At 43.6% G+C, this 25,608-nt stretch overlaps 1 long non-coding RNA gene across 1 annotated transcript in view; it reads left to right on the top strand.

The window, feature by feature from the left end:
* The first annotated feature begins 153 nt into the window (after positions 1 to 153).
* The window catches only part of LOC117073475, a 34,451-nt gene continuing 8,996 nt past the window's right edge, over positions 154 to 25,608 (top strand). The window contains exons 1-2 of the long non-coding RNA XR_004433244.1: positions 154 to 646; positions 16,858 to 16,921. This is a non-coding gene — a long non-coding RNA (uncharacterized LOC117073475). The remainder of the gene's footprint in view (positions 647 to 16,857; positions 16,922 to 25,608) is intronic.

Raw genomic sequence — 25,608 nt, 5'->3', positions numbered from 1 at the left:
GGGGAATGGGGGGCACTATAATGGGATTAGTGGGACTCACTGTGTCATAAAGGAACATTTGAGCACACCTGTCCCAGCAGAGCTGAGAGACCACTTGGAGTGTCATGCTGTGGGGGGGGGAGGAGGGGGCGGGGGCCAGTTGTTTCTCTCCACCAAAACTCTAGGTCTTTTCTTTCTTCTTTTTCTTTCCACTGCCCCCCACCCACCACCCCACTTCTAGGTGGGAAGAGGTTTGGGGAGGCTCTGCTGTACTAGGGCTGGTGGCTTGCACCTGTTAGGGTAATAGCTAATTCCTTCAGCCCATGGCTTTTGTGGCTAATGTAATGCTGTATTTCCAATTATTCTGGGGAGAGTGTGAGTGACCCAGGGCCCAGTCACATATGTGTCCACCTGGTTGAGGTTGAGCCAAAACCTCGTGAGGCAGCTGCCAGTGCCTACCGCACTGAGAAGCCAAGCCAAGAGGCTGGAGGGGGTTGGAGGCAATGGGTGAGTGTTTATTTCAAACCTGGTTAGTCACTATATTTGCTTCAAGGACCCCTGCAAAAATTGAGGAAACACAAATCTATAAGTAGGAGAATCTTCTGGAAGTCTGCTGATGAATTCTATGCAAAGAGGTCACAGTCTAGTTTAACTTTTTAAAATAATGGTAAGATGATAGTTATATAATAACATAAACATCATTAACAACCCTAGTGAGCTTTTTTTGGGTCAAGGTTTTGCAGCACACGAGGCTAGGATTTACCTGTTGGCTGTTGAACCCAGACTCGAGCAATATGCAATGCACCAAATTCCACAGAGATTTTGTGTGAGGTTGATATGAAACCTGCTTGCCAAATTTAATAGCAGTGGTATTAAAGTAATGATGATTTAAAGACCAAGTTTAATTTAGTAGCACTAAATTTTTGCTTCCTAGGCTGGGCTTGGTGGCTCACACCTGTAATCCCAGCACTTTGGGAGGCCTAGACAGGTGGATCACCTGATATCAGGAGTTCAAGACCAACCTGGCCAATATGGTGAAACCCCGTCTGTACTGAAAAATACAAAGAATCATCTGGGCGTGGTTGCAGGTGCCTATAATACTAGCTACTTGGGAGACTGAGGCAGGAGGATTGCTTGAGCCTGGAGGCAGAAGTTGCAATGAGCTGAGATCATACTGCACTCTAGCCTGGGCAATAAGAGTGAAACTCCATCTGAAAAATAAATAAATAAATTTCTGCTTCCTCACATCTGTGGTGCATATGATACTCTCTGAACTAAAGATTAAGACACATGATGTGAAAGACCTTTCTGTTGCTTCTGGGTGCAGGATGTAACATAGAAGATACAATTGAGACCCACAATGTTAAAATTTAGGAGACAACCCTACTGCTGAGAGCAAAACTTGGGACGGTGCCCAGTAGAAAGTGATGAGTCCTCCCTGTGAGTGATGGCTGCACCATTCTGACAGCCAGTGGCCCAGATCATGGGCTGTGCCCATCACCAGGCAGGTCCCCCTAAGGGATTCAGAGATGGGGTGGAGGCCTGGAATATACACAAGGAGGGAGGGGAGAACAGAAGCCCTGGGGTTTAAAAATGAGCTTAGATCCTAGTCAACCATTCAAACCCAATCACTGGGCTGGGGTGGAATTCATAATGATGAGTGCACAAGCACAAAATCACATCTGGTGGGACCATCTGGTCCCTTCTGACTGGTTCCTGGGAGAAGGGGGAGGGAGAGTAGAGAACTGTACAGTTCACCCGAGTGGCAACCGCTCTGTCTGTGGAGGATCTCACCTTTTTGATGTGGATTTCTGCTTGAAATCAAAAGAGTGAAATTTGATTGAGTGAACAGAAGAATTGGTTCAGATTTTCATTTTATAACATGATCCCTTTGCCTTGCCGACTTCCTGTGCTCTGCGCCCAACTCTCTCTGTCTGTCTGTCTGTCTGTCTGTCTGTCTCTCTCTCTCCTTCTGTTTCTATTATCTCTATCTCTATTGCCACCTTTTCTTCTAACTCCATCCCTATCTCTAACTCTAAGCTATGGAGATTTTTACCAGACCATGTGGCTTTTATAGATTATACCCCAGTCTTAGACCAGGCAGCTCTTCCTGCTTCTGGAGAAGAAGGGTTCAGGGAATTTAAAGTATTGGACTTTACAATACACTCACAGATGTTTTGGCTTAAATTTTCTGCTAGTTCTGCCAATTCCTTTATGAGCTTTTTATTATTTCTTTTCTGGAGTCAGTAGAGAAACAAATAACAAACAAATGGCAGATGCTTTCCTAAGAGATAAACCCGTCCACCTGGAATGCTGTACCTGCTGGCACTCTGCCTGCTGGAGGAGGGATCGAGGATGCGGATGGAGAACAAAAGCAAATGCATCCGAAATGGCAGAAAGACTTTGCAGAGTCACAGGGGACACTGCAGGAAGGGACCCTGGCATGTGGCAGACACATCATTTGATAAGAAAACGGGGGAGCTAAGGCCAGAGAGGGAAAGTCGTTCACTCAAAGTCAAACACTTCTTACAGGTGGTTGATCCATAAATTGTGTCTTCTGATTTCTCATCTAGGAATTTTTATCCCACATTATCAGGTTTGTTTTTCAAACCCAGGGTGGACATAGTGTGTGGGAAGTGTAGCTAACGGTTTGTATGGCTTAAGGGATGTTGGGAGAGTTACCATGCCGTATTTATTTATTTATTTGTTTACATTTTGAGAGAGTTTTTTTTGCTCTTGTTGCCCAGGCTGGAGTGAAATGGCATGATCTCAGTTCACCACAACCTCTGCTTCCTGGGTTCAAGTGATTCTTCTGCCTCAGCCTCCTGCGTAACTGGGATTATAGGCATGCGCCACCACGCCTGGCTAATTTTATTTTTAGTAGAGATGGAATTTCTCTGTATTGGTCAGGCTGGACTCGAACCTCTGACCTTAGATGATCCACCAACCTCAGCCTCCCAAAGTGCTGGGATTACAGGCATGAGCCACCGCCCCTGGCCATATCATTTGTTTATTTACTTGTTCATGTATTCATTCATTCACTCACTCAACAAAACCTCACTGTTAACACCCTCTATGTGCTAGATACTGGGGATGCAAAGGTGAATGGGATGTAATGTCAACCCTTAGGATGGGCTCTGGCTCTAATGGAACAAGTAGAGATGTAATTGGCCAAGGAGAACACAGAGAGAGAGAGACGGCCTATGGTAGATGTGGAAGAAATCCTAAGGTTTTATAGAGAAGAGGCAACTCACGCTTTCAATGATTTGGAGGTGATTTTTATAAGAGGTGGTGAGGTTTGCTGGATAGGAAAGCTGTGGAAGAGAAGAGAGAGCCTGGCTGAAAGTTCAGACATTTCTTGAGATGGTTTGTGGAGACAGGAAGAGATTCCCTGGGGCTGGAGTGATGGAAGGTCAGAGGGCTTGACAGCAATAAGGCAGGAAATGCACATAGATATTGTGATACTTGAAGGTTCACAGTTGGATTTTTATTCTTTTGGCTGGAAGCTGTTTCCTGTGTTAAAATAGATCAAGAATGTGGTACGCACACATTTACATCTCTGGAATAATGAATCCATGGGATCCTATTTTGAAACAATATTTGATGGGCTTACAGGTTAAGTGGAGCTGAAGTATTGTGGGTGATGTCCTCCTGAAAGCAGACCCAGACACAGAGCTAGGTGTACAGAAGGCATACTGGGGAGGAACCTCAGTGCCCGGAGGAGAGGAGGAAGTGAAACTGGGCAAAAAGAGCCGCCGGTCAGCTCTTTGACCTCACTGCCAGCCCATCTCTGCTAGCCCATCTCAGCTGCCTCTGATGGTGGGGAAGGTCAGGCCATGGGTCCCTGACTATGTCAGTCCGAGGCCAGCAGCTGCTCAGGAAGTGTGTGTTTATGGCTTGAATACAGAGGGGAAGCTGAGAAGATCAACAGAGGCTGCCAGGCAGCCAGGGTCCTGTGGCTGGCTGGGCCACAAGTCCTTCTCTTCGTGGGTCTGAGTAGCACGTCTCTGTGGATGACTCCTGTGGGATGCAGCAGGCTGAGGACGTTGCAGAAAAGAAGGAGGAAGGTAAACAGGATTCTGCATATGGTCACCTCCAGGTCTAGACGTTGCCTCTGATGACATATCTTTCTCATCTCCCCCTCGGAATTCTTTGAGAGTTCTGTGTCCATGACAAGCTCTCAGAGAGCCTAGTCATTTTGTAAGTGATGTCTGTGCTTCAGGGGTACCTTCCAGAAATGAACCATATAGTAGATGCCCAGTGCACACAGGCTGACAAGGAGCCTGTCAGGCAAGGCCCTGAGAAGGGAAGGGGCTGATGGCAGGAGTCGATCCGTGGCTTTCTGAAACCCAGAGTCATGAGGAGAATCAGACTTGGAGTGAGGAGCTGATGTGACAGAGAGCAAGGAGTAGTGGGTTCCAGCAGAGCACCAGCTTCTGAGTATCATCCTGCAGGCCCTGAGATGGGCAGTTCTGTCCATAAAAAAGAGGAATTTTATGTGCACCTCATAACACAACAGAACAGGAATACAATGTGCATTGTTTAAAAGTTGAGATAAGTGTGTCCTGATGGAATTCTCTTACACTGGAATATCCTTCCACCAGTAAGAGCCCAGGACCTTCCAAAGCCCACTTTCAGTGGAGTCCACTCAGGGAGCCATTCCCCCACTCCAGGAGCCTGTGGCCCTGCCTCTTGGATCCCCCAGACCCCAGAGCTCCTCTCAGCCAGGCCCAGGGCACTGGCTTTTAATCTGTAGGCTTTGTGTCTTGGGCGTCCTTCCTTTGTTGAAACAAGGGTCCTCCCAGAGCCTGGCCCAGAGGAGCAAATCATTGTCAACAAAATGCACAGTGGCAGGCCATAGGAGCTGACTTCCATAAATCACAACAGACAATTTTTAAAAATCCTGGCAGTTAAGTTTGGTATGTCAACCTCAGGAGACTCTCTGAAAGGTTACCCAAGTTTCCCCAACTTTCATGCCAGAAAACATTCTGAGTGCCAAGAATGTGAACTCGAGTAGAGCAAAACAAATTCTAAGTAAAAATGGCACATGGGGCTAAAAGGTAAAATAATCTCTGTGTAACAGAGCAAGATTGGGATTAGAGATCTATATGCAGGTATAACTTCCATCCCTGTCCTTTAGTCTTTATTCTTAATTTCCTCCTTTTAGAAGGGGAAAATTACTCATTGAGTCTTACAGATCTATTTATAGTGTGCTATGCTTATGTCAGGAATGTCATAAGATGAAGGACTCGTTACTTTTGTATTTTTAATTCCCTAAATTGTGAAATGTCTTCTAAACAGTAAAGACTATATAAACATATTGTACATTTTAAAGAATATTAATAATAATCAGCACAAATAATTCCTATGGAGTTCCCCACACAGTACCCTTAAATGTCTCTGCACATTTTTCCTCAGGTATTCTAGATGCCTCCTCCTCTCCCACCCCAGAGGACCCCTGCTTGGGATTTCATGTTAATCACATTCCTTTGCTTTATGGCCTAATCTCACATATCCAATCTTCAAAACAATGCATTTCTTAGTTGCTTAGTATAGCCTACTGTGAACTTTATGTACATGGAATTACAATGTGTCCACCATTCTGAAACTGACTTTTTATTCAGACAATATTATGTGTTCAAAACATTGTAACTTGTTGATGTAACTGTAGTTTATTAATTTTTCTGGTTTGGTCTTATGATTTTTCTTAAGCCTGTGGATGTGGTGAGTTCATTTACTGGTATTGCTCTATGATATTTCATGTGCGAAGATGATACCGCAACCTGTTTTTTCACTGTACTCCCAAGGGAGTGCTGGTTGTTGCCTTCCCTCCTTGGTTTCCAGTGGGCAGAGAGCCGTTTTGCACAGTTGGCAGTCTCCCAAGCACATGGGCACTTGTCCTTTTTTGGGTGGAATGACTGTGTTGTAGAGTATGTATATGCTCTGTTCTGTTAGATTTTGTCAAATTGATTTTCCAGATGGTTGGGCCACATTACCTTCCACTGCTCCACATCCTCACCAGCACTGGGTTTCTTCAGATTTTTATATTTTGCCAGTTTGATGGTTCAAAGAGGCACTGGACTGTGGTTCTTGTTTACATTTCTCTGGTACTGATGAGCCCCTTGGGGATAACTGGAGAGACACTGAGTGAGAGTGGTGGTCAGAACTGGATTCTGTAGGACGGGGTAGAGAGGAGTAGAAGGCTGCAGTGGCGGGGGGTGGGGCACACATGGGTCTGGTGCACACTCTTTCTGCTTTTTTCTCATTTGTATTGGTTCCAAGTTCAGTCTCAGAAGAATCACATCAATTCTGACTTGTAATCTCAAGTTTTCAGAAATTTTCTGTGAGAATCTTTGAAGCTTGAGGGCTGTGATTTTTCTCCAGGATGAAGGTTAAAGCCTGAAAATGTGCGGAACATTCTCCTAACAACCCAGTCCAGTAAATGGTGCATGAGACATGTGTAGGGCACTGTGGGTGAGGCTGAGGCATCACCCCAGATGCATGGGTACATTCCTGGGAGCACAGACATGTGAACCTGCTTCACCCTCCACATCTGACCCTGGGACTCACCCATTTTTCTCTACTCCCACTGCTCTCCTGGTCAGATGACCCATTAGAAGACTCAGGGAATGGTACTTTATTTTCTTATAAAGCTACCTTTACTGAATTTGCATATATTAATGATAGTATTCCAGCTTGACTGAAGCTGGCTGTGAGGTTTGTGTCTCATGGAATTGTTCTGGGAACTTCCCAGAAGGCATGCGAGCTCTCTGACAACATGATAGATACTCAATAAAGAGTAGCTAGTATCAATTAGCCATGTCTAATTGAACAAATACTATGACTAATATCCTAAATGCAGGAGGTATGGTGATAAGTAAAACAGTGCCTTGTCCCCTGAAGCATGCATTCTACTAAGGGAGACAGCTGCACATATGGAACATGTGAAGACATAAGGCAATCACAGATAGTGGCCCTTCCAACAGGGAGAGCCAGGTGGCACAAGCCAGGTGGCACAGTGAAAAGAGAGGAGACAGGGCATTCCAGACAGAGGCAGGAATACCTGCAAATGCTCCCTGGGTACGAGCTCTGTGTGTTGTACTCCCAAGGGAGTGCTGGCTGTTGTCTTCCCTCCTTGGTTTCCAGTGGGCAGAGAGCCATTCTGCACAGTTGGCCGTCTCCCAAGCACATGGGCACTTGTCTTTTTTTGGGTGGAATGACTGTGTGGTAGAGTATGTATATGCTCTGTATATGCACCAAGAGAAGTCAGGCAGCTGAAGTGATGGTAAAGGTTGAAGGTCATAGAGATGTGAGGCTCCACCAATCCCAGGTGTGGGCCAAGGCACAGAGAGGAGAATGCTCTCTGTTTGTATCTTATATCAGCATTCCGTGATGGGGCTCAAAGTTATGCTCTCTGAGGGATCCCACTCCCAGATCTATATGGTAGATGCTGGGGAGGCTTAGGGGCTTCCTTGCTCCAACCCAGCCTGGGCAGGAGGAAACTTTTGATGCCTGCCATGGGGTAACGTTGGCAGCCTCAGCTCACTCCAGCTTTTGTCTGGTGTCTCTACTTGCATCCCATCAGTGGAACCCCAAACAGTTCTGGGGATCCCAGGGTGCAGGCATGGTGTCCATAATCATGCTGGGCGCCATGCTGTGCTATGGGGACCCTGTTGTCACAGAAGTAAACCATTGCCTAGTGGAGGAGGCCTGCCCCTTGCCTCTTCCTGTACCAGCACTCAGCGTCTGTGGTCCCCAGCCCTGGGCCGGGGTGCCCGTGAGTCGTGGGTAACACTGGGCACACGTTTACGAGTGTTTCTTACATATGAATGCCGTATGTGCCCCAGTGGAAATAAAATAAGGACTCATTTCAGTGTTTTATTATTTGGATCATTTCCTGATACCTGAATAATGAGCATTGGAATGTGCTCACGAAATTCGTGTTATGTAAGGACTATTTCTTGAATGTAAACTTTCAAAGGATGCTGAATTAGAACTTTGGCAATAGCCAAATACTTTTTTCCAAACCATCCCAAACTTTCCATGGATGGTGGCTCCCTTCCAATTTGGAATGGCTTCGGTTGAAGATGTTTTTTGCATTGGTCTTTGTGTTCACAGTCCCTGGTGAAGGGGCTGATAGGCTTAGAAGCAGCATTTGAGGAGAGAGAGACATGCACAGAGGGAGAGAGGGAGGAGGCAGAGAGGCAGAGTGAGCAAGAGAGAGCTGTACTGTGTTATTTCTCAGAAAGTACCTGGCAGGCTGGAAGCAGCTCATGAGCCAATATTTGAAAACTATAAATAGAGTCCTTTGGGATTGGCTCACATGAATTGGTAGGAATGTCAAGCTTGGGAAGCTGCTGGGGCATGGTGGGGGGAGAGCAGGCAACAGTGTGCTATTCCTAGGACAGGTAATGCCTCTCTTTAGTGGAGCGGGGAGGGCCCTAGGAGGACTGCAGACAGGAGGAGCTCAGGTACAGGTACACTGTCAGGTCAGACATGTGAGCGAGTTGGTGAGAAAATTCATACGTTCAACTGCATACCACACTTGGGAAGCAGCTGTAGCATTCAGGGTGGGAATTCTCAGCCCTGCTGCAGCTGCAGCATTCAGGGAAGGACTCTGGGGCCGGGCTGGGACAGGGCTGAGCAGGGAGCTGGATTGAGGGAAGTTTGAAATCACGGATCTAGGTAACCCTTCTAATTTGATGATGGGGAGATTGAGGCTTGGCTCTTTGTTCTTTTTCCTGCACCTCCACCAATCTTCCATGGGGTAAAGACCAATTTTAATGCAATTCATTAAGATTCTTCTGCCCATCCGTGGAGGAGGTTGGTCGGGGGGCCAGGACACAGGAAGACTGCCATCCTCAGCTCCCCTAAAAGCCACTGCAGCACAGGATGCCTGGACTGGCTCCTCTCCAGCTTCTTCTCAGAAGATAAAATGTCAAACTCAGAGCTATCCCACGCTTGTCAAAATGCGTCACAAAGAAAACTCATGGCGACAAACACCTAGGCATGCTTCCTTCCATTTGCAAGTGTTCAGTACTGTTCGTTTGGTGCCAGCCTTAAGTCACATCATCAGAGTGCTCTGGGGACCACATGGCATTCTTTTCTTGCAGTACTTTTCCTGAATGCTCCTAAAATGTAATGTACATTGCAGGGGCATTCTAAGACAGAGCCTAGACAGTGAGGCTGTCCTTGACTACGTTACACCATGATCTCTGTATAAAGACCTTAGGGAGAAACCTCTGACCTCTGTTTGACTTGCTGTGTTTCTCCTTGGGCAGCCAGCTAACCTTTACACTGCAGACTTGGGAAATGGTGCCACTGATCCCATATCCCTTGATGCACTGGTTACACAATCTCACAGCCCAATGTGCCCCCTCTTCTGTGCAAGTGCATGGTTATATCTACTTGTGGGTCTTCATCCTTTTTTTCCTTCCTGGCATTGTGAGTGTGTCCATCTGCGTGAGAGCTCTGGGTTCATCCTGAGCCATCCTGGTGAGGACAGAGATTGTTCAGAGCTCAGGTCCCACCACCAACATCCCTCCCTTTCCTTCTGTCTTTTTCTTCCCCACGACCCCACTTCTAGCATCTCACTTCCTTCCTTGCCTAAGAATCTGCCTGTTCTCATCCTCTAACTGCCTCTGACTCATTCTGGATGATCAAGCATCTTTGGGATCTAACAGTCTAAGGTCCCAGTTCCAGCTCTACTGCTTATTACCTGGGCAACTCTGTATTTGTGATTTAGCCTCGCTGAGCCTTAACTTTCTGCCAAATCGGGTAGACATAACCCTACTGAGGGCTAACACAGGGGAAAACCATAACCATGGCTGATCCATTATGGCTGCCCCAGAAAAGCCAATTTCCTTGTCAATCAATGCCAAGACCACTCCCTTCTGCATTAATCAGACCCCACCTGCCCTGCAATTTGTTCCTTAGAATTCAGAACAAAACAAAACGAAGCGCAGAAACCTCTGGCCGTCCCCTTCATCCAGCAGATGGCAGTCTCTGACCAGGAATCTCTTGGCCTAACTGCCATGGGAAACTGCTGCCCTGTAGAGGATTTGTCCAAGAAAACCCAAATAAAGAAATATTATATATTATTTTCTATGGAGAACTTGTGTAATGAAGAGGAAACACTTTCTCTCAAGCAACTGATGTGGATTTCTCTTAGGTTTCTGCAAAATGCAGGTGATAACCCTTGAGGTCGCACGCTTTGTTTTCCGGGTGCGTTGCCAGGTTACAGGGCACACCTATGCTCTAAGAGATGCGCGACAGCTAGGGGATGGCTTCCCCTTGTTCTTCCTGATCTTCATCTTGGTATTTTCTTAGAAACACAAACAAAAAAAAAGGCGTTGTGTCCTTGGTTACTGTGACAGCTGTGATTGGGGTCGTCAGGTGGGAAATGGGTTGGGTTACTTTCCACAGAAAAAACAGAAAACATCTGGTGCTGACATGCTGATGAATCTTCCTCCAGCTGCTTTGGAAAATCTGGGATTGGGGTGGGGGTGTGGAGGCATTCTGCTGGCTCATGCAGAGGAGAAGCTGAGAGGAACTGGGCTCATCTGCAGGTAGCAGGGCCTGGCCCCCTCCTCTCCTTGCCTTCCTCCCTTTCTCTTTCTCCTTCTGCACTCACACATGCATATTCTATCTTTCACCTTTTCTCTCTGGATGCAGGGGTAGCCAGCCAAGTGGATTCCTTGTCCTGAAAGAGTTTATAACTAATATCAACAGGGAAATAGGATTTTGAGGAGGAGAATCCTCAGTTACATCATCTGTTTCCCCTACAGCTGGAGTGGTCTATGCAGAGTGAGGGACACCCTTCAGACAGTGGCTTGCAGGGCGACTGTGGCACATGCTCAGCAGAAGGAAATGTATACACGCAGTCTGCTTACATCCCAAGCTGCAAGGGGCTTGTCCAGCTTCTCACTGAGAGATGGGCTCCTGATGTGTGTGTGTGTGTGTGTAATAGGGATTCCTCAAACCCCAGAAAGAGGTGCAGAAGCTCTACAACCCTCCACTCCCAACACACACTCAAGAAATAGCAAATATGCTTTGCAGACAGTAAGACACCTCATCTCAGGCCCTAGTCATTCTGGCCAATTCTACTCCACTTACTAAAATGGTCTAAATTCAAGCAATGCACTAACTTGCCAGCATTTACTCCTCGCTCACTCACACAAACACACATTTGTGTGTTTCTTATACAGCGTGTTGGAAACACATTTCGAGGTGGTCTTCAGCCAACAAACCCAAGCATCTCTAGTCCATCTTCAAGACATACAGATATTTTCTTCCTTGTCTTTTGCTTCTCCCCCAAGGATGCAGCCATTGGGTTACTGCACTGGCCCTGCCCATTACCTTCTTTCCCTTGGGCGAGCCTTGGGGCTTCCTGCCCTTCCAGCCACCATCATCATGCTTCACAGCCTCTGTCTTCCCTGTCTCTCACATGCTTGTGCTTTGTTATGTGCTGTTGAAATGACTTTCCTACCAAGATTAAAGTCTTCCTCACTGCAGGAATAACTATAATCTGTAATCTCAGAGCAGAGAGGCCTGATGCTGGACACACCCAGCCCCCAGCAGGGGAATGGCAGGACTCAGGACCTGTGCTTTGGTTCAACCTTTGCTTTCACCACACCAGGCTGTCCTGCAGAGGGACAACCACGGGGCTGTCCTTCCAGTCAGAGGCTTTCTCACGTTGCTTCTCTGTCACTAGTCGGTAAGTCTAAACTGGCAAAACACATAGGCTTTTCTTCTCCAAAACAAAACCCTGAAGAGAAATGTTCAATTAGAAAAAGGAAATGAGAAGAGAGTCCTTTTTTTCACTTTATCAGGGTCCTGTGGGCTCTGACTTTCCCACTCCCTGAATTCATTAGGGTCCTCTCATTCTGCAGCTTGGCGTGTGCCCCAGACAATTTTTTTTTTTTTTTTTTTTTTAAGACGGAGTCTTGCTCTGTCGCCCACACTGGAGTGCCGTGGCCGGATCTCAGCTCACTGCAAGCTCCGCCTCCCAGGTTTACGCCATTCTCCTGCCTCAGCCTCCCGAGTAGCTGGGACTACAGGCGCCCGCCACCTCGCCCGGCTAGTTTTTTGTATTTTTTAGTAGAGACGGGGTTTCACTGTGTTAGCCAGGATGGTCTCGATCTCCTGACCTTGTGATCCGCCCGTATCGGCCTCCCAAAGTGCTGGGATTATAGGCTTGAGCCACCGCGCCCGGCCGACAATTCTAATGGTAAACTGTGTGTGTCAACTGCCTTGCCCATGGTGTGGCCAGTTTACCCTTTTGTTTCTGAGTGTGTCTGTGAGGGTCTTTCTGAATGAGATTGGCATGTGAATCGCTGGATTCAGAAGAGTAAATTGCTCTCCCCAATACGGCTGGGTTTCAACTAATCCATTGAGGGTCCGAGGAGAACAAAAGGTGTAAGAAAGAGGAATTCTCCCTCCATGTTTTTCTGCCTCATTGCTGAGCTGGGACCTCTCATCTGCTCCTGTGCTTGAACTGGGATTTCCATCATCAGCTTCCCTGGTTCTCAGGCCTTGGAACTCAGACTGAATGATTCCATTGGCTTTTCTGGGTCTCTAGCTTGCAGACGGCAGATGTGGGACTTCTCAGCTTTCATGTATTTGTCAGTTTTCATGCTGCTGATAAAGACATACCTGAGACTGGGCAATTTACAAAAGAGAGAGATTTAATGGACTTACGGTTTCACACGGCTGGGGAGGCCTCACAATCGTGATGGAAGGTGAAACACATTTCACATGGCAGCAGACAAGAGAAGAGAGCTTGTGCAGGGAAACTCCCCTTTTTAAAACCATCAGATTTCATGAGACTTATTCACTATTATAAGAACAGCACAGGAAAGACCTGCACCCCATGATTCAATTACTTCCCACTGGGTCCCTCCCACAACATGTGAGGATGAGATTTGGGTGGGGATAAAACCAAATCATATCATTCTGCCCCTGGCTCCTCCCAAATCTCATGTCCTCACATTTCAAAACCAATCATGCCTTCCCAACAGTCCCCCAAAGTCTTAACTCATTTCAGCATTAACTCAAAAGTCTATAGTCCAAAGTCTCACCTGAGATGAGGCAAATCCCTTCGCCCATGAGCCAGTAAAATCAAAAGCAAGTTAGTTACTTCCTAGATACAGTGTGGGTACAGACACTGGGTAAATACAGCCATTCCAAATGGGAGAAATTGGCCAAAACAAAGGGGCTACAGGCCCAATGCCAGTCTGAAATCCAGCAGAGCAGTCAAATCTTAAAGCTCCAAAATGATCTCCTTTGAATCCATGTCTCATATTCAGGTCATGCTGATGCAAGAGGTGGGCTCCTAAGGCCTTGGGCAGCTCTGTCCCTGTGGCTTTGCAGGGTACAGCCTTCTTCCCAGCTGCTTTCGTGGGCTGGCATTGAGTGTCTGTGGTTTTCTAGGTGCACGGTGCAAGCTCTCGGCGAATATACAATTCTGGGATCTGGAGAATTGTGGCCCTCTTCTCACAGCTCCATTAGGCAGTGCCCCAGTAGGGACTCTGTGTGGGGGCTCTGATCCCACATTTCCCTTCTACACTGCCCTAACAGAGGTTCTCCATGAGGCCCCAGCCCTGCAGCAAACTTCTGCCTAGGCAACCAGGCATTTCCATACATCTTCTGAAATCTAGGAGGAGGTCCCCAAGTCTCAATTCTTGACTTCTGTGCAACCACAGGCTCAACACCACATGGAAGCTGCCAAGACCTGGGGCTTCCACCCTCTGAAGCAACAGCCCAATCTGTACCTTGGCCCCTTTTAGTCACAGCTGAAGCGACTGGGATGCAGGGCACCAAATCCCTAGACTGCACACAGACAAGGAACCCTGGGCCCAGCCTATGAAACCATTTTTTCCTCCTATACCTCTGGGCCTTTGATGGGAGGGGCTGCTGCAAAGATCTCTGACATGCCCTGCAGACATTTTCCCCATTGTCTTGGTGATTAACATTTGGCTCCTTGTTACTTATGCAAATTTCTGCAGTCAGCTTGACTTTCTCCTCAGAAAATGGGATTTTTCTTTTTTATTGCGTTGTTAGGCTGCAAATTTTCCAAACGTTTATGCTCTGTTTCCCTTTTAAAAGTGAATGCCTTAAACATTCACTCAAGACATGACTTCAGTGTTTTGTTGCTTAGAAATTTCTTCCACCAGATACCCTAAATCATCTCTCTCAAGTTCCAAGTTTCACAAATCTCTAGGGCAGGGGCAAAATGCCACCAGTCTCTTTGCTAAAACATAACAAGAGTCACCTTTATTCCAGCTCCCAACAAGTTCCTCATCTCCATCTGAGACCACCTAATCCTGATTTCATTTTCTGTATCATTATCAGCATTTTGGTCAAAGCCATTCAACAAGTCTCTAGGGAGTTCCAAACTTTCCCACATTTTCCTGTCTTCTTCTGAACCCTCCACACTGTTCCAACCTCTGCCTGTTACCCAGTTTCAAAGTTGCTTCCACATTTCCCAGTATCTTTTCAGCAGCGCCCCACTCTACTGGTACCTATTTACTGTATTAATCAGTTTTCATGCTGCTATTAAAACATACCTGAGACTGGGCAACTTACAAAAGAAAGAGGTTTAATGAACTTACAGTTCTGCATGGCTGGGGATGCCTCACAAACATGGAGGAAAGTGAAAGGCACATCTCACATAGCAGCAGACAAGAGAAGAGAGCTTGTACAGGGCAACTCCCCTTTTTAAAACCATCAGATCTTGTTAGACTTACTCACTATCACAAGAACAGCATGGGAAAGACCTACCCCCTGCTGATTCAATTACCTCCCATTGGGTCCCTCCTATAACACATGGGAATTCAAGATGAGATTGGGGTGAGGACACAGCCAAACCATATCACTCCATAACTGCATGAGCTAGTCCCTCATGAGACGTTTCTGTATATATACATTGCCTTGGGTCTGCTTCTCTGGAGAATCCCAACTGATACAACAAGAGAGTCAGATTGAGACAAAGGCTGAGGCTGTGTCCTCACAAAGTTCCAGCTGACTAGACCTGACTGTCCATAATCCTTCCCTCCAGGGCCTGGAAGTCTGCACAATTGGCACACAGAGCTGGGCTTCTCACCTGGGCTCTTTGGGATGCTGCTCTGGGAAAGTTCCTTCCTCTGGCCGACCCCAGGTAAAATGAATAGAATGGCTCTTATTTTACAAAGTTGAGAATGGATTAAAATGGCGTGACTGAGCCTGGTACAAAGATGCTCCCATACCAACACATCATGCCGTTTCCTTCTTAGACTTTTTGCAGCACAAACCAGTGGAACATATCACCTGGTGGCAGGATGAGTGAAAGGTGTTGAAGAGGAAGGGACTTTCAGAGACAGAGTCAAAAGTATTGGTTTCTGGATTTTCTGGGACTTGCAGAATGTATCGGGGGCTTGTGATTCTGACAATTGCACAGTTTAGGTTAAACTTTTCAAGTTTCGTTTTTTGATATTTTATTTTATGATGCCTACTTTCAATTCTTTGGCCTGTATGACTTTTTTAAAGTGATTTCTTCCAGGCATTTGCTATATGTTACGGGTTGAATTGTGTCCCCTGCAAAAGGACCTAATCCACAGTATCTGGGAATGGGACTTTATCTGTAAACAGGATCTTTGCAGATGATCAAGTTAAGGTGAGGTTATTTGGATGGGCCCTATTCCAATAGGGTTGCATCCTTTTAAAAAGAGGAAAAAGATGTGAAAAGACAGGCAGAATACAACCATATGCAGACCAAGGAGAGAGGCCAGGAATGAATCCTTTGCTAGCATCTTAAGAGGGAGTGTGGCCCTGCCTTGATTTCAAACTTGTAGCCTCCAGAACTGTGAGACATTAAATTGTGGTCCTTTGTTTTGGTAGCCCTAGCAATTGAATATACCCTATTATTTCTGACTGGCCATCTCTGTGTGGAATGGGAAGCTGGCTTCAGGGAAGGCCTCCCCTGGGAAGGCTTTCCTGTAGGGTGGGGAAGATGACCTGTTGTCTGGCTGGGATAATGGAGCTGCCTCCGGCTCCAAGTATCATAGCTAACCTATCCTCTGCCTTAGTGGGGGCATGAATTTCAGTGTGTGTAGGATATGGTTCAGGAAGGAGGCAATTATATCGTGTATTTTTATAATATGTGTTTGTTTTATAGCTCAGTCTCACTCAAATACTTAAAGGCTGTGAAAATCATTCCATTTTATTTCTTCTGATCCTTAGGGACACTCCCTTGCTGCTTCCTTCCATCTCTATTGTCTGTCCTCTGTCTCTTTTCCTCTCTCTCTCTCCAACACTGATCACCTATAGGGTGCAAAGATGCTTCCAGTTGATTGCCTTCATCCTTGAGAAGTCCACAGTGTGTGAGGAATACAGATGCATGAACATAAACACGGCTCAAGGTGGTCAGTGCTGGGAGGATGCTTCCTGTAAAGGAGATTCGGGTGCACAGAGACAGTGTGGTCTAAATCTTCTAGGAACATTTAGGAAGCCTCCAAAACTTCAATGAGATTTTGGAGTCTGCCAAGAGGGAGCTGTAATGGAGAACATCAAAAAAAGCACTAGAAAAACATTAGCATCATGGTTAAATGCCTGGGACATGGAAGAGGTTGATGCAGTTTTGTGCACCATCAGAGGATGCAAAAGTTTCCCAGGTTATCAAGTATTCCTTTAGAAAATAACTTTAAGTGGTTTTATGAATCCATTTTTATTATCTCACAGTTTTAAAAAGTCCTTTTTCATGTACATTTAAGTATTCCTACTTATTTCTATTATAAATACCTTAGATATGTAGGCATAATTACAGCTAAGATTCCACGCATATTTGCATTTATGCTCTGTGTGATCCCAAAAAGTCAATAAAAATTATTTTATACCTTTTAGGTCATCACACTTAAGGGGGAAGAGATGAACAAAGACACCTTCAGAGGAGAGAAGCCAAAACCAGGTCTGACCATCACACCTGCCAGGGTTCTGTGTCTAGGATAAGCCTGTGCCCTCCATGTGCCAACAGGGGAGTCAAATGAACAGGAGGACTCCTTGTGCAGGCAGATAGCCTACCTGTCCAGCATTGGCGCTGAACAGTTATCACTTCTGGAGTGAAACAAAGCTCTTTGGATTTTTAGCTATGAGAGACTAGAAGTTTTAAGCAAGGCAAGAGCAAAGCACATTGTCTCACTGCCCTGGATTCTGATGGAGACCCATGTAATCATAAGGGGAAGAATGTCCTTGTTAGCCCAATCTCTGGCATGAGGTCTTCAGTCTCAGAAGCTGGACACAGGCCCCAGACTAGACCTACCCCATGGAGTGGAGGGCTTTCATATAGACACAGAGGTCACTGACAGTTGCTGTGCTTGACTTGGGGGGTTCTGCATCAACGGCTAAAAATTAGTTAATTATTACCTACCCACTGGAGTGGAGGCCATTCATATAGATACTGAGGCCACTGACGGTTGCTGAGCTTGACTTGGGGGTTCTGCGTCAATGGCTAAGAATTAGTTAATAATTTATTGAAACAGCACCATGGTTACTCTCTCGCATCCAGTTCCGACTCCACACGTGTGCCATGCTCACTGGAGCTGCAAAGTGATGCTGCTGGGAGAGAAATGTCGGCTGCTGTTTGCGTCATTCTCACAATGCCACAGTTGACATGCCCAGACTACTCCAGAGACTCGGAGTAGACACTTTTGGCACAGACACTATGTTCAACCTTTGCACAGCAGGCATTTATAGTCTCTGATGGTCAAAGAGAAAAACACTTGCATTTCAGATTATGCCCTGATTACTTGGCATAGGATGGATACTTAGAGGATGGATACTTACATAGTTTCCTCTACAAAATAGCTGTCCATTTCTTATTAGTCATAAGAATTAAAGTTAGGGAAAACATTTAGCCAAATTATCCTCAAAAGCTTAGAAGGAAATATCTACTTGCCACATACTAATCTTGTTTTATATGTCAATGTATTGAGATGCAATTTGCACACCCTACCGTGCCTCTGTTTGGAGTGCACTCAGTGTTTTTTAGCATATTTCCTGGGTTGTGGGGCCATTATCATAATCAATTTTACCACATTTTTGTCACCCTATAAAGAAACCCTGTGCCTCTTAGCAGTTCCTCTACTTTTCACTCATTATCCTCGACTCACCCGCTAGCCCTTGGCAACCACCAGTGTACTTTCTGTCTTTATAGATTTGCCTGTCCTGCACATTTCATGTAAATGGAATCATACAGAGTACTTTGTACTTCTTTTACTTGGCATAGTGTTTTCAAGGTTTATCCACCTTGTACCCTCTGTCAGAATTTCCTTCCTTTTTGTTATCAAGTAATATTCTATGTATGAATATATCACATTTTATGTATTCATCTTTGATAGACATTTGGCTATTTCTGCTTTTTGGCTATTATCATGATGCCATCAACATTTATGTACAAGTTTTGTGTGCACATATGTTTCATTTCTCTTGGATCTATACCTAGGAGTAGAATGACTGGGTCACATGACAACTCTGTGCTTAGCCTTTTGAGGAACAGCCAGACTGTTTTCTAAAGTGGTCGCACCATTTGACATTCTCACCAGTAGTGTATAAGGTTTCTACTTTCTCCAGTTACTTGCCAACACTTGCTGGGCATTTGATTACAGCCATCCTAAAAGATATGAAGTGATAGCTCATTTTGGTTTTTATATTTATTGCCCTGATAGCTAATAATGTCAAACACCTTTTTGTATGCTTAATGGTTTTATATGCCTATTTTCTTTGGAGAAATTCAATTCTGAACTTTTGCCCATTTTTATTTTTGCATTTTTGATTGTATGTTTTATCTTATTTTTTTTGAGATGAGGTCTCACTCTGTCACCCAGGCTGGAGTGCAGTGGTGCCATCTTGGCTCCCTACAACCTCCGCCTCCTGGGTTCCAAGTGATCCTTTCACCTCAGCTTCCTGAGTAGCTAGAACTACACCATGCTAGGCTGATTGTTTATGTTTTGTAGAAATGGGGTTTTGCCACATTGCCCAGGCAGGTCTCAAACTCGTGGCACCAAGTGACTCACCTGTTTTGGCCTCCCAAAGTGCTGGGATTACAGGTGTGAGCCACTGTGCCCGGCCTAGATTTTTCGCCCATTTTTAAATGAGATTATTTGTCTTATTTCCATCTTAATCTTCACAATATTTTATGAGATGTTGATCTCTGAATAACATAGTAGTCTCTTTGTTAGCATTCATGAGAATAGCTGAAACATTAGAAAAGCACTCTCACAGCAAAATCAATTTAAGTAGTTTAATTAATAGAACGTACCCTTCAACACATATGTCATGCATTGAGTCAGCCTGTAGGGTGTGCTGCTGTTTTTTGACCACCTCAGCATTCACTTTGCTCACAGGTAATAATCTGAAGCCTGTGTTGATAAGATAATACATTATTACAGAATCATTGGGTAGCAATTAGACAATATTGATCCAGGTTAAACATGCATATAGTTTTTACAAAACAATTTCACTTCTAGAAAAATTTCCTACGGCTATACACATATATGTATTTGCAAAGACATCATTACAAGAATGATAACCACATTGCGCCACCATGCCACAAAACACTGGAGAAAGCCTCTTAGAACGGCATAGCTGGCGTAAAGTCTAATAATGTAAAGATCATCCAAAGACTATGAACCATTGAAAGGAATAGAAAGATATGTATGTGCTGATATGGAATAGTCTCCAAAGAAGTTAAAAATAGCACAAGGCACAGAACAGTGGATAATGTAAAAACGTGTGTAAATATAGGGATATATATGTACGTATTCATGCATTAATCACATGTATGCGTTAAATATTTCTGGAAGAACACACAAGTGACTGCTCATAGTAGGCCATCTCTAGGGGAAGGAGATTGGTTGTTGAACGTATATCCATCTACGTTTTTGCGTTTTATCACGTGTATATACTAATTGTTCAGTAAAATGTTTTAAAAGTGTGTTTAAATAGTCAGTACAGGTACTTCTCAAGTTTTGAAAGGATTGTAGAATTCCAACAAATTAACCAGATTTGGTTCCCTTCATGGGTAGAGGCGCTGGTATATGGATCCCATTCCTTGAACCCACAGGAAGGAAGTTAACAGACAAGCAAACAACAATAAAATCCTGGCGTCAGTTACCACTTCCTGATGGTGAAGTTCTAATGGACCGTTTTCCTACTTCATCAGGCAGGCTCTCATCCACAACCATGGATGAAATTTTTAAGGAGAAAGGGAATGCAATCAATTTTCTCTCGTCAATATCCTTTCCTCTTCTCATTGCTCTTTTCCCTGTGATGGCTAGAAATTTGAATGTCCTTGTTTCTTTCCCCACAGTTAGACATCCAAAGGCTCTTTCCTCCAGCTGTAGTTTACCCCGGAACTGCAGTCTCCCTGTAAGCATATATTAAGTGTCTGCCCTATGACTCTCTTGTGACAGCCCTAAATCCATAATAAATATATTGCCTTATTTTATACTGTGCAAGATATTGGATTGTGAAACTAGATTATATTTACTATTTGTTTAGTTTGAAATGGATATAGCTATTCTTTTTACAATTGTGTTTTATCTGTACATTCAAGATTCATTTAAAATTTCCTCACCTCCTTCAGGATGTGGATGGAATTAGACACACAATTTTAAGATACCGCACATATGGAAAAATAAGATCTAATTTACGTGGTTTGAAATTGAGAGGTGGATAGGCAGGAATCTGGTGTAGAGTAACCGTATGTTCAGTTGCTTCATAAAGGCCTATGGTGTGCTGGTCATTGTGCTTAGACCTGGGCAGGTACAGAAAATCATGCCCATGGGCACTCCCTGAAGACTAGATTTGGTAAGCAGGAAGCAATCATTACAGTTGAGGGAGGACAATGTGCTATGGCAGATGTGGGGCACAGAGGAGGGGGCAACTGATAGGATTTGAATGTTTTATGATGGAAAATTACAAACATACACAAAAGTAGAAGAAAGACGATGCCAAGCCCCTCTTGTAGCTCTCACCTAATGAAGCCATAATCCACATGACCAATCTTGCCTAGTGTCTACCCCACCCCCATGCACTCACAGCATTGAAGCAAGCCCTGGCCCGCATATCATTTTATCCATTCTCAATAGCATCTCTAACCAATACAGGCTCTTCTTAAAGTGCAATAAGAAATGCTTTGTTACAGCTAGGCTAACTGACAATTACCTAAATTAACAGATGCTCAGTCAGTGTTGAAATATTTCTCGGTGTCTCATCAATGCTCTTGTTGGCTTGCTAGGTCTATACCTTGCAGCTGATGGGTATATTTCTTGTATCTTTCTAGTTTTGTCTTTCCTTTTCTTCCCCCTTATTACTTATTCATTGAAGAAAGTAGATTATTTGTCCTACAGTCTTTCCTGAATACAGAATCTTGCTAATTTTATTTCCGTGGTGAAGTTTGATATGCTCCTGTCTCCTGTCTGTTTCCTGTAAACTGTTGGTTCTACTGAGAGGCCTGGTCAAGTTAACGTGCTCAGTTGGTAAGAATTCTTGGGAAGAGGCATCATTATGTTCTCCCTTTTGTACCACATGGGGAGGAATGGAATTGTTTGCTGATGTTAAGTTGGATCAGTGGTATAGATGAGGTCAATGTGATCTGCTCATTATAAAATTTCCCATCAGCTCTTTACCTAAAAGATTTAACAGCCCCTAGCAACTATTGTCCTATCTATATCAGTAGGAATTGCAAGGCAGTTATATTTATAATTATATTCTTCTTTTTGTACATCTTGGTTTGAATTTTTCAACTGAGGTACCGTTCTTAAGAAAGCAAGATTAAAGTGTGATTATTGCTATTTTTCAACCAGTTTTCAAGATCATGAGCTTGTGTTTCTTTACTTTCTCCAGCTCTGTGGGGTAACAGTGGAGTGTGCAAGTATGTATGTTTGATTATGAATGCATGGATTTTTGTATATTTCCTCTATTTTTGCAGTTATTACTCATCGGATTCTCAAATTGTCCTATCCTTGGCCAGTTGACTTCTTCTGTCCTAGCCCCAGTAGCTGTGATAATGCTCCCACTACCTAGAGGAAAAACACATTCAGACCCAGCCTTAGTTATTCCTTCCAGGGGACCTGGTTGCTGTTAGTGGGCAAAGACACTTTGAGACCTGGTCTAGACATGGTACAAAAAACTCTGTCTGAGTGAGTTAGAGAAGTCGTCTGACAAATACATGTAAATACAAACAAAGCAGTAAGAAACAGGAGTGTGAATAGGAGAAGAGTAAAACAAAGTCAAAAGGGATATGCGAGCATCTGGGAAAAGAACTGGATTGGGATTTAGGAGCCCTGTATTCTAGGTCTTCCTTCCCAGTGCTGAGCCTCTGCTTCCCCATCAGGGAAATGTGTGAACCAGGGGGAAATGGATGCCTTCTATTCAAAACTTTCTGACCTTTGCCTCCAGCATTTTGAAAATAAACTTTATGTTTTAGAACAATTTTACAGAAAAGGTGCGAAGATAGTACAGAGAGCTCACGTGTATCCCACACCTGGTCTTCCTCATTATGAACACTTTTAGTATGGTCCATCTCTTACAACTAATAAACCAATATTGTTGCATTATTAACTAGAGTCCATACTTTATTCAGATTTCCTTAGTTCTATTCTAGGATATTATCCAGAATACCACATTACATTTAGTTATCATGTGTCCATAGGCTGTGACAGTTCTTAGACATTTATTTTTGATAACATTTTATTTATTTATGAACTTTTATTTCCTTTTCTCATCTAATTTGTGTTAACTAGGGCTTACTAAGTAAGATGTTGAATAGAAGTGGGAACAGGGGATATCCTTGCCTTGCTCCTGATTCTAGGGGGAAATTGTCTAGTTTCTCACTGCTACGTATAATATTAGCTGTAGGGTGTTTTTTAAAAAAATATTTTTAAATCAAGTTGAGAAAGTTCCCTTCTATTCCTTGATGAGAGTTTTTATCATGACTGGTAGTTGAATTTTGTCCAATGCTTTTTCTGTATCAATTGATAGGATCATATCATTTTTTGTCTATGACCTGATAATGTGGTGGATCATGCTGACTGATTTTCAAATGTTAAGTAGCATTCCACACCTAAAAAAAAAATCCCACTTGGTCGTGGGATGTAATTTTTTTTGTACATTATTGGATTCAAGTCACTAATCTTTTGAAGGCAATAGTTTAAAATATATTTGCATCTATGCACATGAAACATATGGATCCATAGATTCCCTTCCTTAAAATGTCTTAACCTGGTTTTGGCATTAGGGTAATGCTAGCACCATATAATAAGTTACGAAGCAATTTTTCTGCTTCTACTTTCTAGGTGAGATTGTAGAGAATTAGTAGGATTATTTTTTCTAAACGTTTGGTAATATTTACCCCTGAAATCATCTGGACCTGCTTTGCCTTGCTTTCTTTTGGGAGGTTATTATTTATTAATTCAATTTCTTAAATAGATATAAGCCTATTTAAATGAATATTGTCAAATTTTGGTAGTTTGTATCTTTTAAGGAATTGGCCCATTTCATGTACGTTATCAAGTAACAAATAGCGTTGCTTGTAACATTCCTTTATTATTCTTGTAATACTCATGAGATCAATAATGATGACCTCTCATGGATTTCTGATTTTGATAATTTGTGTTCTCCCTCTTCCTCTCTTTTGGTTAGACTGGCTGGGATTTTATAAATTTTAATGATCTTTTCAAAGAACCAGCTTTGGGTTTCATTTATTTTCTCAATTGTTTTTCTGTTTCTAATTTCAATTACATTGGTTCTAAATGCTATTGTTTTCTTCTATTTGCTTGAGACTTACATTGTTCTCTCTTTAGTTTCTTAATGTGAAAGTTACTCACTATAGGGTTTTCTTATTTATTTATTTATTTATTTTTATTTTTGAGACAGAGTCTCACTCTTGTCACCCAGGCTGGAGTGCAATGGCACTATCTCAGCTCCCCACAACCTCTGGCTCCTGGGTTCAAGTGATTCTCCTGTCTCAGCTTCCTGAGTAGCTGAGATTACAAGCATGCGCCACCATGCCTGGCTAATTTTGTATTTTTAGTAGAGACGGGGTTTCTCCATATTGGTCAGGCTGGTCTCGAACTCCCGACCTCAGGTGATCTGCCCGCCTTGGTCTCCCACAGTGCTGGGATTACAGGCGTGAGCCACCGCAACTGGCTGGGTTTTCTTATTTTCTTGCATACACATTTAGTGTCATAAATTTCCCTCTGAGCATTACTTTGCTGTTTCCCAAACATTTTGATAAATTATATTTTCATTTGCAACTAGTTCAAAATATTTTTAATTTCTCTTGAGTTCTTTTGACCCTTGTGTTATTTAAAAGTATGCTGTTTTATTTTTATTTTTTATTTTTTATTTTTATTATACTTTAAGTTCTAGGGTACATGTGCATAACGTGCAGGTTTGTTACATATGTATACTTGTGCCATGTTGGTGTGCTGCACCCATCAACTCGTCAGCACCCATCAATTGTCATTTATATCAGGTGTAACTCCCAATGCAATCCTTCCCCCCTCCCCCCTCCCCATGATAGGCCCCGATGTGTGATGTTCCCCTTCCCAAGTCCAAGTGATCTCATTGTTCAGTTCCCACCTATGAGTGAGAACATGCGGTGTTTGGTTTTCTCTTCTTGTGATAGTTTGCTAAGAATGATGGTTTCCAGCTGCATCCATGTCCCTACAAAGGATGCAAACTCATCCTTTTTCATGACTGCATAATATTCCATGGTGTATATGTGCCACATTTTCTTAATCCAGTCTGTCACAGATGGACATTTGGGTTGATTCCAAGTCTTTGCTATTGTGAATAGTGCCGCAATAAACATATGTGTGCATGTGTCTTTATAGCAGCATGATTTATGATCCTTTGGGTATATACCCAGTAGTGGGATGGCTGGGTCATATGGTACATCTAGTTCTAGATCCTTGAGGAATAGCCATACTGTTTTCCATAATGGTTGAACTAGTTTACAATCCCACCAACAGTGTAAAAGTGTTCCTATTTCTCCACATCCTCTCCAGCACCTGTTGTTTCCTGACTTTTTAATGATTGCCATTCTAACTGGTGTTAGATGGTATCTCATTGTGGTTTTGATTTGCATTTCTCTGATGGCCAGTGATGATGAGCATTTTTTCACATGTCTGTTGGCTGTATGAATGTCTTCTTTTGAGAAATGTCTGTTAATATCCTTTGCCCACTTTTTGATGGGGTTGTTTGTTTTTTTCTTGTCTATTTGTTTGAGTTCTTTGTAGATTCTGGATATTAGCCCTTTGTCAGATGAGTAGCTTGCAAAAATTTTCTCCCATTCTGTAGGTTACCTGTTCACTCTGATGGTAGTTTATTTTGCTGTGCAGAAGCTGTTTAGTTTAATGAGATCCCAATTTTCAATTTTGGCTTTTGCTGCCGTTGCTTTTGGTGTTTTAGACATGAAGTCCTTGCCCATGCCTATGTCCTGAATGGTACTACCTAGGTTTTCTTCTAGGGTTTTTATGGTATTAGGTCTAACATTTAAGTCTCTAATCCATCTTGAATTAATTTTCATATAAGGAGTAAGGAAAGGATCCAGTTTCAGCTTTCTACTTATGGCTAGCCAATTTTCCCAGC

The sequence above is a fragment of the Trachypithecus francoisi genome, unplaced genomic scaffold (genome assembly GCF_009764315.1).
Source record: "Trachypithecus francoisi isolate TF-2019V2 unplaced genomic scaffold, Tfra_2.0 Lachesis_group4, whole genome shotgun sequence".
Lineage (NCBI taxonomy): Eukaryota > Metazoa > Chordata > Mammalia > Primates > Cercopithecidae > Trachypithecus > Trachypithecus francoisi.
Note: the sequence above shows the minus strand (reverse complement) of the source record. Positions and strands in the feature narration are given on the sequence as shown.